Source organism: Bos javanicus, chromosome 16 (assembly GCF_032452875.1).
Source record: "Bos javanicus breed banteng chromosome 16, ARS-OSU_banteng_1.0, whole genome shotgun sequence".
In the NCBI taxonomy this organism is placed as follows: domain Eukaryota; kingdom Metazoa; phylum Chordata; class Mammalia; order Artiodactyla; family Bovidae; genus Bos; species Bos javanicus.
The window spans coordinates 56,124,014-56,138,388 of record NC_083883.1 but is presented as its reverse complement, the minus strand read 5'-3'; the positions used below and the strand labels follow the sequence as shown (position 1 = coordinate 56,138,388).

General features: G+C 37.7%; 1 long non-coding RNA gene across 3 annotated transcripts in view; it reads right to left on the bottom strand.

The window, feature by feature from the left end:
• LOC133228014 (uncharacterized) overlaps window positions 1-14,375 on the bottom strand; it is a 75,420-nt gene that overhangs the window by 54,752 nt on the left and 6,293 nt on the right. For all 3 annotated transcript variants that reach the window (XR_009730024.1, XR_009730023.1, XR_009730022.1), the window contains exon 2: window positions 13,275-13,418. This is a non-coding gene — a long non-coding RNA (uncharacterized LOC133228014). The remainder of the gene's footprint in view (window positions 1-13,274; window positions 13,419-14,375) is intronic.

Below are 14,375 nucleotides of genomic sequence, written 5' to 3'. Positions count from 1 at the left end.
AATGGGGAAACAGTGGAAACAGTGTCAGACTTTATTTTTTGGGCTACAAAATCACTGCGGATGGTGATTGCAGCCATGAAATTAAAAGACACTTACTCCTTGGAAGGAAAGTTATGACCAACCAAGATAGCATATTAAAAAGCAGAGACATTATTTTGCCAACAAAGGTCCGTCTAGTCAAGGCTATGGTTTTTTCAGTGGTTGTGTATGGATATGAGAGTTGGACTGTAAAGAAAGCTGAGCACTGAAGAATTGATGCTTTTGAACTATGGTGTTGGAGAAGACTCTTGAGAGTCCCTTGGACAGCAAGGAGATCCAACCAGTCCATTCTAAAGGAGATCAGCCCTGGGTGTTCATTGGAAGGACTGATGCTAAAGCTGAAACTCCAATACTTTGGCCACCTCATGCGAAGAGTTGACTCATTGGAAAAGACTCTGGTGCTGGGAGGGATTGGGGGCAGGAGGAGAAGGGGACGACAGAGGGTGAGATGGCTGGATGGCATCACCGAGTCAATGGACATGAGTTTGAGTAAACTCCGGGAGTTGGTGATGGACAGGGAGGCCTGGCGTGCTGAGATTCTTGGGGTCGCAAAGAGTCGGACACGACTGAGCAACTGAACTGAACTGAACTGAGCCCAGTACAGTCATGAAAATGGAAATGATCATGAACAGACAGGATTAACTAAAGCAGATCATTCTATACACAGAACACTGAGTAGCAATGAAAAAGGATAAGGCTAAGCACCGTCTTTAATAAGCATCAAGCTAGTGAAGTATGACAAACAGCATACCAGAAGAGCAACAATCTCTCATGGATACTATCAAAGATGCTTCACACAAAAAATGTAAACTACACTGTCAGACAAGAAAGGGAGGAATGAGCTAGGCACTCACAGACTTAGGGTAAAGTGTTTATGGAGATTAATTTGTCAAGATTCTTTAACCAGACATACTCTTTTCAACAAATAGAATTTATTGAGTCCTTACTATGTTTCATGGAATCTTCTAGATTCTAGAAATTAAATACTAAATAAGAAAGACAAATTTTCTGCCTGCCTGGAACTATTCTTACAATGGCAGGGAGTCAAGGAAGAAATAAAGAATAATTAATTAATTAATGTGGTTCATAATTTCTAAGAACTCAAAGTAAATAATTAGATAAATGTACAACTAAAGAGCCTCTTGATGAAAGTGAAAGAGGAGAGTGAAAAAGTTGGCTTAAAGCTCAACATTCAGAAAACTAAGATCATGGCATCCAGTCCCATCACTTCATGGCAAATAGATGGGGAAACAGTGGAAACAGTGGCTGACTTTATTTTTGGGGGGCTCCAAATTCACTGCAGATGGTGATTGCAGCCATGAAATTAAAAGACACTTACTCCTTGGAAGGAAAGTTGTGACCAACCTAGACAGCATATTAAAAAGCAGAGACATTACTTTGCCAACAAAGGTCCGTCTAGTCAAGGCTATGGTTTTTCCAGTGGTCAGGTATGGATGTGAGAGTTGGACTATAAAGAAAGCTGAGCACTGAAGAATTGATGCTTTTGAACTGTGGTGTTGGAAAAGACTCTTGAGAGTCCCTTGGACTGCAAGGAGATCCAACCAGTCCATCCTAAAGGAGATCAGTCCTGGGTGTTCATTGGAAAGACTGATGTTGAAGCAGAAACTCCAATAGTTTGGCCACCTGATGCGAAGAGCTGATTGATTTGAAAAGAGCTTGATGCTGGGAAAGATTGAGGGCAGGAGGAGAAGGGGACGACAGAGGATGAGATGGTTGGATGGCATCACCGACTCGATGGACATGAATTTAGTAAACTCCGGGAGTTGGTGATGGACTGAATTGAAGATACAAAAGGGGCCAATGTGATTATGGTTCAGCTTCCAGGGTCCTGAGAATATGCCTGGGGTTAATTGCCCTCTCCTCTATATCCTCTGTGGGAAGAACTGCAAAGACAATGTTTATTGTGTTCATGCTGATTCAATGGACATGAGTTTGGGTAAACTCCGGGAGTTGGTGATGGACAGGGAGGCCTGGCGTGCTGCAGTTCATGGGGTCACAAAGAGTCGGACATGACTGAGTGACTGGACTGAACTGAACTGAACTTAGATGTGATCACAAAGATACTGACATATTAAAATGCTTATTTACAACATTAAAAAATTGAAAACCACCTAAATGCCCAATAATAAGGTATTAATTACATAAGTTACAGAATATCTAAGTAATGGGGAATTTTGTTTCAATTCAAAATATTTTAAAATAGTAGTAACTAATGTTCACTCAGTGCTTACTATGTGCCAGGTATTCTTCTAGTGTTGTGTATATAGTAGTTTACTTAATAAACACAGAAATCCTATTTTATTACTTCATTTTATAGGATATGAAAACTGGCACAGAGAGGCTAAGTAACATACTCAAAGTCATATAGTGAGTAAGTGGGAGAGGAAAGATTTGAACCCAGAGATGAATTTGACTATAGAGCCTGTGCTTTTAACTACAACATCTCCAGAAAAGGATTCCAACATGGGAAAATATCCGTACTATCATTTTTAGATTAAAAAGTGCAAGATATTGATATAACTTTATATATAATTTTAATCAAATTATGTATATAGTATATTTGTGCTCTAAAAAAGCATTAGAAGATATTCTAAAATATTAATAAACTACTTTCTATGAATGGTAGGCTTACACATTTTATTTCCCTCTCTGTTTTATATTTCCAACTGTTTTTCAATTAAGGGAGATTACTTATTAAGGGGGGTAAAAATTGTGCTGAGTCTTGACAAATGAAGAGAAATTAAGTAAAAATTTGCAGAAAAGTAAGTGGGAGGAAGTTTAAGGTTTGCTCTCAAAATCCCTATAGTGAATCAGAAAGCAAGGGAATCACTTACATGTTGAATCTAAAATATGACACAAATTAACTTATCCAGGAAACAGACTCACAGACAAAGAACAGACTTGTGGTTGCCAATGTGTGGGGGGCGGGGGGTTAGGAAGGAATGGGTTGGGAGTTTGGTGTTAGCAGATGCAACCTATTACATAAAGAACTGATATACAACAAAGTCCTACTGTGTAGCACAGGGTATATTCAGTATCCTGTAATAAATCATAATGGAAAAAATATGAAAAAGTATACATATATATATATAGCTAAGTCACTTTGCTGTACAGCAGAAATTAATACAACACTGTAAGTCAATATACATCAATAGAATACTTTTTAAAAAAAAAGAAAAAGCAGGCAAAAATTGAGTTTCTATAAGTTGCTTCTTCCAAGATGTTTTTCAAAAAGAGATTTGACATTTAGGGCATTTTATTTGTCATTTTTACAAAATGAAGCTGAGACCAAGATAAGAAAGGTTACATGTTCACAAAAATTAATAATGAAGCTAGAAAAAGAAGAGCCCTTCTGATACTCCAGGCTACATTGCTAATAGTATTGGGGAAAAGGCCTTTTCTAGGATTAAAAATGAGTTTTTTGGAACATCTCTGTTGGAGAATAGCATTAATATAATCAGATTGATTGTATTTGAACAGAGCCTTATAAATGTAGAATGAATGAGAATGACTAGATATCTTATCATAAACATTGTCAACCAAAAAAAAAAGCGTTGTCAACCATTCATAAACTAGATAATGCTAGAGGTTAGTTTCAAATTATTTAAGGATGAGTAGTACCTGCTGCCATGGAAGTTTCTGACAATAATCTGGCAGCAGGAAATGGAGATAGTTTTATCTTAATATCTATATATTTGACCCTTACTGTTCCACATGGGAGTTAGCTGATACAGGAAGATGGTGGGCCATTTCATCTCTATTCCTGTTATGTTTCCAACCACACAATGTGCTTTTCTGAATGATATATCTAAAACCAAATGAATAAGATAAAAAAAAAAAACCTCTCTCCAGAAAGACCAAAAGTAAAGAATTAGTAGCGATATGTCTTGGAGAATATCAACATAATTTTGTGGTCACTGGTCACTCAACAGGTATTTGTTAGAAGCCTATAAAGGGCAGGATAACTATGATATGAACCTCCATTGTATAGACACAGTCACTGCCCTCAAAGAGCTTGTCTCTAGTAAAGAGATAAGTAAACAAGTATTATACATGATTAAAGGCAAGCGTATTTAATGTGCTATGAGTGGTATGAACCATATTTTAAATCATCACAAAAGAGGGAAGGATTACATCTAGGCAGGTCAACTGAACTGAGTTCTAAAGAATGGTGGAAATTCAACAGACAAAGATGAGGGGTAAAGAATCCATTCTAAGCACTCCACCAGGTTCACACCTGGTGAAAACCAGGGCATATATTAATATTGATACCACAACACAGAGAATTCTGAATTCCAGATATATTACCAGGAATATACACCTTCAGTTCTTTCCCCCATTCAGCTCCAAGATGCTGAAAACCAGGCCAAAAATCTCCAATAAAAGGTTTTGAGATATATTTCCAGAACTATCTGAGTCATCCAAGAGGAAAGACGTAAAGATACCAGCACTGGGGTTTCCTTAACCTAGTGGCCAATGCAGCACACTCTACAGTAAACTTCACAATACACATGCTTTTCTCGTGGGCTCAGGATTATAATCAGCTCTTCAGCAGTTTCAAACAGATAAGTAAAGTTCACAGTTATCTCAGAAAAGCCTCTAACAAATATGTTAAAGTAACTGGAGGAAAAAAAGACCATGTGGAGAAAAGAATACTCTTAAAAAAAATCCTCATTAGACTCAGATAAATAATAGACAGCACTGCATCAATGAAAGAAGAACATGACACCAAATAAAAAGAGCACTGATAATAATAATACAAACAAACAAAACAAAAAAATAAAATCAGCCCTTGTAAATTAAGACTTAAACAACCCAGATGCAAATTCAATATCAGGAAGATGATGTTGTAGATAAACAAGTACAGCAAAGAGTAAAAAACTGAGATTAAAAAATGGGAAAGGGAGTGGGAAAAAGAATAAGAATACTCATCCAGATGGACCAACATCCAAATAATTCAGGTCCCAGAAAACAAGAACAGAGAAAATGAAAGGGAGGAAATAATCAATAAACATAATCAAACTAGACTGAAAGATGTGTATTTCCTGACTGAGAAACACAACACATCTACTGTGCAACACAATAGATAAAAATAAACCCATATGAAGGCACATCATGAAATTTCAGAAACCTGAAGACAATGAAACGTTCTACAAGCTTCCAAAGGTAAAAATAGGACATATAATATGAACTCAAATAATTTTGAACTTCTGTGGTGGGCAGAATTCTAACCTCAAGGTTCCCCATCACTTGTGTACATGTGTACTATGAAAATGTTTTACTATAAATACAGTGGATATTACTCTCATAATTAGGTTGTGTTATATGGGCCAGCTGACTTTAAGAAAAGCTTGAACGAATCAGAATGAAAAGGACACTTTAAAGTGATGCTGCTCTTTCTGAGAAAGGAGGTTGTCCATACGTGACTTTGAAGACAAGGAGGTCAAGTGGCAAGAAATACCTTGGGCTTCCCTGGTGGCTCGGACGGTAAAGAATCTACCTACAATGCGGGAGACTTGGGTTTGATCCTTGGATTGGGAAGATCCCCTGGAGGAGGGCATGGCAACCCACTCTAGTATTCTGGTCTGGAGAATCCCATGTTCAGAGGAGCCTGGTGGGCTACAGTCCATGGGGTTACAAAGAGTTGGACATGACTGAGTGACTGACCACAGCTGAGAGGCGTCACTGGCTGCCAGTCAACAAGGAAATACTGGTCCAAGTCTTATAAGCACAAGGAGCTGAATTCTGCCAATGTCCTGAATGAGCCTGGAGGTAATTTCAGCCTTGTGATATCCTAAGCAGGGAATTTGGTCATGCTGTGCTCAGATTTCTGATCTATAGAATTGTGAGCTAATAAATAGGTATTGCTTAAACTGCTAGATTCGTGGTCACTTGTTAACAGCAACAGAAAATGAGCACAGCTTCTCAGCAACAACAGAAGCTAGACAACAATGGAGACACACTCAATATTCTGAAGAAAAGCAATTTCTAACCTGGAATTACATACCTCACCAAACTGCCAATTAGCTCTTACAGTTAATTGTGGACATGTTCAGACATACAAGGTCTCAAAAACTTAGCTCCTATGTATTCTTTCTTAGCAAGATACTGGTACCTGCTTCATCAAAATTGAGGAAGGGGGGGAGCGGGAGTGGATAAATCAAGAAAGAATACGTGGTATACAGGTAGAGGTGTAAAAATTCCCAGGATATTGGTGCAGGAAGATCCTAAAATGACATGTACCAGACAGCTAGTCCACACTGGAGCAGTTCAGAATACTCGGAGACATTTTGCCATGAAGATTAAATCAAAAGAATGACTAATATAGCTGAAGGAATGGAGAGGAGATTTAGATATGTGGCAGAGAGCTGGGGTTGAATTATTGATAAGTATATAGAAAACTAACTATATAACAACAGCTTCAAAAAAAGACACTTAATTCTAAGGGAAACAAAATGTTGTACAAGAATAGTTGTCATAGTTTATTACTTGGTTTAACTGTTAACAGTTTTTACATGGTCACTATAGAACACTTTACCACAGCAAAATTACAATAAGACCTAAAGTTCAAAATTAAGAAGTATTAATAGCTGTAGAATCTAAAAAGTAAAACAAACCACTGAATGTAACAAAACAGAAACAGATTCAATAGACATAGAGAACAAATTAGTGGTTACTAGCAAGGAGAGTGGAGGGGCACAATAGGGAGAGGGGATTAAGAGGTACAAATTACTATTTATGTATAAAATAAATAAGCTACAAGGACATACTGTATAACATAGGGAATATCACCAGTATCTTATAACTTTAAATGGAGTATAATCTAGAAGAAATTTGAATCACAATATTATACATCTGAAACTAATATAATATTGTAAACCAACTACACTTCAATTAGAAAAAGAAAAAAGGGACTTCCCTCGTGGTCCAGAGGTGAAGAATTGGCCTGCCAATGCTGGGGACATGGGTTCGATCCCTGCTCCGGGAAGATTCCACATGCTGCAGAGCAACTAAGTCCATGCACCCCAACTACTGAAGCCTGCACCCCTAGAGCCTGTGCTCTGCAACAAGAGAAGCCACGGCAGTGAGAAGCCCGTGGGCTGCAAGGAAGAGTAGGCCCCACTCACCACAACTAGAGAAAGCCCCTATGCAGCAGTAAAGACCCAGCACAGCCAAAAATAAATAAAAATTAAATTAAAAAAAAAAAAAAAGAAGAAGTAGAAAGATAGTATGCTTACAGATCTGGAATGCCAAACGAATTAAAGAGTTGAAAAGTGCTGCCTCTACAGAGAAGGAAAGTGTAAAATGTGATGGACTGCTCATTTTAGTTTCAAATCTTACAATATTATTTTTATCTTTAGAGACGTGTATATCTTTCATGAAGATAAACACTAAAAAAGAAGAAGGTAGAGAAAGGGATCTTTACAAATTAATCAGACGTAAACGGCTTTATTGAAAGGGAAACTACTGATAATCCTCTGATCATAATAAAATGTTTTCATGTTAATATTCATTTTAAAGGCAAAAAAGGTTTTATTTGCCAAACAATAGAGCATTGTACATTTTTGAGCAAAAGAAACCCATTCATTATGACAAGTGGGGATGGAAAGAAGTAGATTTTAAAAATCTTAGGAAATAGACTCAACAGAACCTGGTAATTGATTGCTAAACTGATGCGAGCAATGATAACACAAAAGGTATGAGAAAGGAGGAAAGAGTCAAGGATGGTTCTCAGGTTTCTAACTTAAAGTACCTGAGTAGATGGTGGTACCATTTTCTGAGACAGAAAACTCAGAAGAGAAACAGAATGGAAAGACAGGAAAGAACGCAAGCTTGATTTAACACATGATCAAATAAAGTACCTACAAGACACTTAGGCAGAGAAGGCAGATGGCAACTAGGTACAGAAAACAAGAGTTCAGGCGCGGAAGAAAAAAAAAAAAAAGAGAACAAGAGTTCATACGAAAGATTTGGTCTGGAAAAAGAGAACTGGAAATGTAACAAGATAAATAAGAAGACTGTGGGGAAGGGAGCAGATGAATCCTTCCCTAGGAGGAGACCTACTGTGCTAGACCAAGTTAGAAGAGGTTAGGCTTCAAAAGTCTATAGATTGAATGACATCACTTTTTGTGGACTCTAAAAAAAAAAAATGACACAAATAAACTTCCTAACAAAACAAACAGATTCACAAACATAGAAAACAAATTTATGGTTACCAAAAGGGGAAGGTGGAGAGAGGGATAAACTAGGAGTTTGGGATTAACATATATGTGTAACAATATATAAAATAAAAAACAAGGTCCTGCTGTATAGCACTGAGAACTGTATTCCATATATTGTAATAACCTAATGGAAAAGAATCTGAAAAAGAATATACTACACACACACATATACTGAATCACTTTGCTGTACATCAGAAACTAACACAACACTATAAATCAACTATAATTCATAAAACCATTAAAAAATAAAAGTCTATGGGAAGGTAGAAAATTGTAACTTGCAGAAGTTGAGAAGTCCTAAAATACTCTATGGGGAGAGTATACAAAGGGTTAGAAGACAGTGAGACACCCTGTGGCTGGCAGCATTTTGGGAAGGGGATAGAAAAGTCCAACTGGGAACTGAAAATTATTTGTTGTGTGGTATGCCTTGTAACGCTACACTTTTTTCTTCCAATGAAATCAATAGTAAAAATTGGCTTTTCTTCCCAGTATTTTGTGGAGCAGATTTGTTTTAGAGGGAATGTGGCAAAAAATGAATTGTGTCTCAAGGTTTGTACAAGGAGAAGCCAGACATGGTCTATGGTAGGATGGCTACACGACTACAGTTACCAACAGCAAAGTGCTAGGGGAAGCATTTGCAAACATCTCTGGTAAGACTAAAATCAAGAGGGAGTCAGGGAAGTAACTGTGGTTACACAGGAAGGTCTCTGATAATCTCAATTCTTTCTTTTTAATATTTATTTATTTGGTGGTGCTGGGTCTGAGTTGGGGCATGCAGGATCTTTAATTGCAGCATGCGGGATCTTTATTTGTGGCACACAAACTTTTCGTTGCAGCATGTGGGCTTTAACACAGGGATCAAACCCAAGACCCCTGCATTGGAAGTGTGGAGTCTTAGCCATTGAAGCACCAGGTAAGTCCCTTGGTTCTTCTTCTTTTTTTTTTAATAGCTTGTTGTTGTTCCTCCAATACTGCCTTTTTGTACTTTTTTTAACTGAGATATAATTGACATTTAACACCATATTAGTTTCAAGTGTGCAACATATCATAAACTCAATTCTTAACAACAACAAAAAAACCCAGAAGACACAAAGTAAGATCCATAGCCAAAAGCAAATATAAGAGATTGGCTCTAACATAAAGTATCAGCAAGGCTGAAACCAAATGAACTAATAAGACTTGTGAATAAATGCTAAGGAGGATGTGCAGAAAAATGAACTAACCTACCTCTTGGGTCCAATGGCAATGTTAATTCATTGGTTCCTACCTTTGTGTCAACAAGGCGCCCAATAATTATGATTTATCAATATTCTACTCCATTGGGCCTCCACTACCTTCACACCTGAGGTTCTTAACTCTGCTTTACTCTGTACCATGTGTGTGTGCTAAGTTGCTTCCGTCGTGTCCAACTTCTTGAAACCCTATGGACCACAGCCTGCCAGGTTCCTCTGTCCATGGGATTCCCCAGACAAAAATACGTAGCGGGTTGCCGTGCCCTCCTCCAAGGGATCTTCCCAAGCCAGGGATCAAACCTGAGTCTCTTACATCTCCTGCATAGGCAGGCAGATTCTTTACCACTAGCACCACCTGGGAAGTCTACTGCCATTCCCTTCTCCAGGAGATCTTCCTGACCCAGGGACTGAACCTGGGTCTCCTGCATTGTAGGCAGACACTTTACCATCTGAGCCACCAGGGAAGTCCCAAGTTAAATCCTAGCACCTATCAATACCTGAAATTGTATCATACATTGTTAATTTGTTTGTTGTCTGTCTCCTCACTCTAAAGTAAGTTCCATGAGCAGAGGAACTTTGTCATCAATACTCGGTCTGCAAAAACTATACCTGTCATAAAAGATATTCAATAAATATTTATTATTGGCCGAATCCAATAATTCAGCCAATAAAACAAACCTGTCTTGTTTCTGTCTTTTGTCAAAAATGACCTTTGGATTAAAGCAAGGAAGAAAAAGGGACTTCCCTGGCAGTCCAGTGGTTAAGACTTCATGCTTCCAATACAGAGGATATGGGTTCAGTTCCTAGTTGGGGAAGGTTAGTACCAACCTTACCTGGTTCGTAAGGTCTCATGTGGCATGGCAAAAAAAAAAAGTAGGAAAAAATTGGTTAAGAAGAAACAAAGTATTGAAAATTGAGATAACTTATTACGCACCAAGTAGGTGTCAGGCACTTAACCTATATTATCTAATATAATCCTCAAAGCAAAGGGATTGTTATCCTCTTTGGTAGATAAAGAAGCTAAGTAGGCCAAAGGCTTAAGGAATTTGCCCAATCTGGCCAATGTCCAAGCCAAAGTTCAAACTCAGGTCTCTCTGACTTCAGAGCTTGTGTCCTTAAACATGCTGTGATTCTGCCCAATGAATGCAAAACATTTCCATACTATATTTAAATCCCTTGTTGTTATTCAGTCACTAAGTTGTGTCCAACTCTTTTCGACCCCATGGACTACAGCACCCCGGGCTTCCCTGTCCTTATCTATCTCCTGGAGTTTGCTCCAACTCATGTCCATTGAGTCAGGGATGCCATCCAACCATCCTGTCCTCTGTTGCCCCCTTTTCCACCTGCCCTCAACCTTTCCCAGCATCAGGGTCTTTTCCAATGAGTCGGCTCTTTGCACCAGGTGGCCAAAGTATTGGAGCTTCAGCTTCAACATCAGTCCTTCCAGTAAATATTCAGGGTTGATTTTCTTGTTGTCCAAAAGGCTCTCAAGAGTCTTCTCCAGCACCACAGTTTGAAAACATCAATTCTTCAGCTCTCAGCCTTTTTTATGGTCCAACTCTCACATCCATATGTGACTATTGGAAAAACCATAGCTTTGACTATATGGTCCTTTGTTAGCAAAGTGATGTCTCTGCTTTTTAATATGCTGTCTAGGTTTGTCATGACTTTCCTTCTAAGGAGTAAGTGTCTTTTACTTTCATGGCTGCAGTCACTGTCTGCAGTGATGCAGTGATTTTGGAGCCCAAGAAAAGAAAATCTGACAGCATTTCCACTTTTCCCCCATTTATTTGCCAGGAAGTGATGGGACCAGATGCCACAATCTAAGTTTTTTGAATGTTGAGTTTGAAGCCAGCATTTTCACTCTCCTCTTTCACCCTCATCAAGAGGCTCTTTAGTTCCTCTTGGGACCCAACCACATTATCTATCAGGATCCTAAAAGTTTTAAAGTGCTTTTTGTAATTATGAAGAAATTAGAAAAAACAGACTAAGTGTTAGAAGACTTAGTCTTACCAATACTAAATGGTGGGTAAATATGTTTATGATTTTAAGAAGAGCAAATTATACAATAAGGGACCACAAAAGTAGATAATTTAGTTGAACTATATATATAACAGTCTTGGTATTTGAAATACCTTTAGACTAGGCACTTCAGTTTGTACCCTGCCCTCCACTTCCTGCTGTCTTCTCCCAGCCATCTTATATATTTTGATTTCCTGTCTGGCCCGCAAAGAAATTTCAATATATAACCCCAGAAACCATAGAAATCTGTCGCAGGAGAAATTTGAGGACACATACACACTGCACAGGATCACTTTAAGAAAAAGTAGTAATTGATCATTAAGAGCCAAGAGGTTTTCTATAAACTCCTAAGACAAAATTCTTTTTCAAAGTTATTATATTGATTCTAAATGACAAGGAGGTAATGGGGCAAAAGTAGAAAGGAAAGTGTGGATTTTTAAAACCTACATTTTAGGATATCTTAGGGGCAAATACACAACGAAATGGAATGGAAACAATGTTTGCCTCTGGCAAGGGAATGAGAAGGCTGGAGAACAGAAGAAGGAAGAAGACGTATTTTACTGTCTATGTAAAGTAGCTTTTGAATTGTATGAGCCTAACCTCCAGAGTTTTCTGAAGATTCTCTGAGATGATGCTGACACCATCTTCCCAGCCTTTATTGCAACACAGACAAACCAACTTATTTTGTTCTCAATTACCACGGGATGCTAAATTCAGATGTCTGTCGAAGCTTAGTTGTTCCCTACACATGACTCAGCTACCACTCGTCTTCACAGTGCATCTTGTCATGCTGAACCCATTAAGTCACTGCTTAACAAAAATTTGCTCCCTCCCTCTTTTACAGTTTTGGGTTAGTTGATTAATGTTCTTCAGTTTCCCGGCAATGAGAAATAGACTTGTAGGTTGTGAAGTTCTGCTTTCTTTCTTTATCTTTGGTTTTCCACAGACTTTAAGTTTGAAGGAAAATAAGTAAAGTTTCAAGCCATTGTTTTATTTAGCTATGTTTTGAATAATTTTGATATACCTTGGCCTAGAAAATACTGAACTTCTGATTTTTAAAAAACGACAAAATGAATCAAAAGATGTCATTAAATTTCTCTTTTCCAAGAAGTAAAATATAATTATTAGAGATAAAATAGCATACATAAACCTTAGTTAAGGAAATGGAAGGAAAACCTTAAGGAAAATCTTAGTTAAGGAAATGGAAACTTTATTAAGGAAAACCTTAGTTAAGGAAATGGAAATGGGACTACTCTAACTGATACCCTGTTATCCTCAATCATTTTTTCTAAAGCATTAAAAATATTTTTACTGACAACAACAAAATACAATTTTAGAGCATGCAGTATAGGCAATATTATAGATTCCTGCCATAAATATTAAAATAATGTACTAATTTAAAAATATGTGTATATATATTATATATATATATGCTCAAAGACATCTATTTCAGTAATGAGTTACTAGTTTACTCTTTCTCCATAAATAAAGAGTGAAAAATTAGTGAGAATTTTTGACCATTACTTTTCTGTGCTCTGTTAACCAAAGTTGAAATACACCCTGAGTGTTTTCTTCCTCCTGGAGGTATTATCTTTGAACTTACCCCAAATTTAACAGCATAAACCTAAAAATAACAACTTTGGCTTCATTTTTAAAACCTAAGAACGATTGCTAACCAAAGCAAATATACTCAAAATGCACAAGTGCAAGCAATAATATGGAATAAAAATACTCAAACCCTTGGAGAGTTTACTCCATTCATTTCGTTTCTTGGAGCATAATTGTCTGGTTTATGGACTGAACAGATCTTTTGCTCCTTCTCACTCCAAATATAGTTATACTTCTGCCATTTAACCACTCATTTTCTTCTCCCCATAAGAATCTAGGAGAAATAAAAAGAAGAACCAACATCTCAGATCTTGGACTTTCAAAAGGACAGTACTCTATAAAGTATAGTCAATATTATGGTCTGCTACTCCAGCTCACTGGTGGCCCAAATTTGATTCAAAACACTCTGGAAATTTCCATCAGCTAATGAAAGCCATTCTTTCAAAAGTTTATGCTTCTTTCCCAAAGATAGTTCTCACCCGATAACTGGTCAATGTGAGGTTATAAATGACTGGCCTCTTGTCTCAAGGTGGAACATGTGTGAAGGGACTCCCAGCTCCAAAACTTCTTGTGGAGGCCTCTCTTGTGACTGGATCAAAGATCAGCTTTTCCCATTGCTTTCATTCCTTAAAGGTGCTGTCCCTGAAAGTACTTCTCAAAAAACCTTTCTCCATCAATCACTAAGTAAGAGCCTGCTTCTAGGAGACAATCTAAGGCATATTTTATTTTCTTCCAGCAAAAGTAAATTGCTTTGTAGTAATGACAGGGACAGAGGAAAGGGACAAAGTCGGTGATTAAATAGTTAATCCCAGTAGGGGATTGTAAGTAGAAAAATATGGGAGACCCCTGTAAGTTAACGATTACTCAAGAGAGCAGGTCTACTTAACCACAAAACCAAGCAGGCTTGCTTAGCAATAAAACCCATGCAGCAGAAGCATGAGACATGTCCCCAAACAATAAAACAACATCTTGCCCAGTGAGCTCAGTAAGTTAATGATCCCTAGGACATGCTTTCTGCACACACCAAAAACAATAATTTGCGGACCTAGCTTGACCAAGTAAGGACAAGAAAACTCACCTGTCGACCTGGTGGAGGAACTGATGATGAAAGCATGAGCTCTACTCAAGAAATACAAAGAAGTTATTTTCCCCCTTCCCATGATTTCCCCCTTTTCCTATGATTATAAAACTATAGCCAAGTAAGTTCTCAGGGTGTGGCACCCCCTTGCCT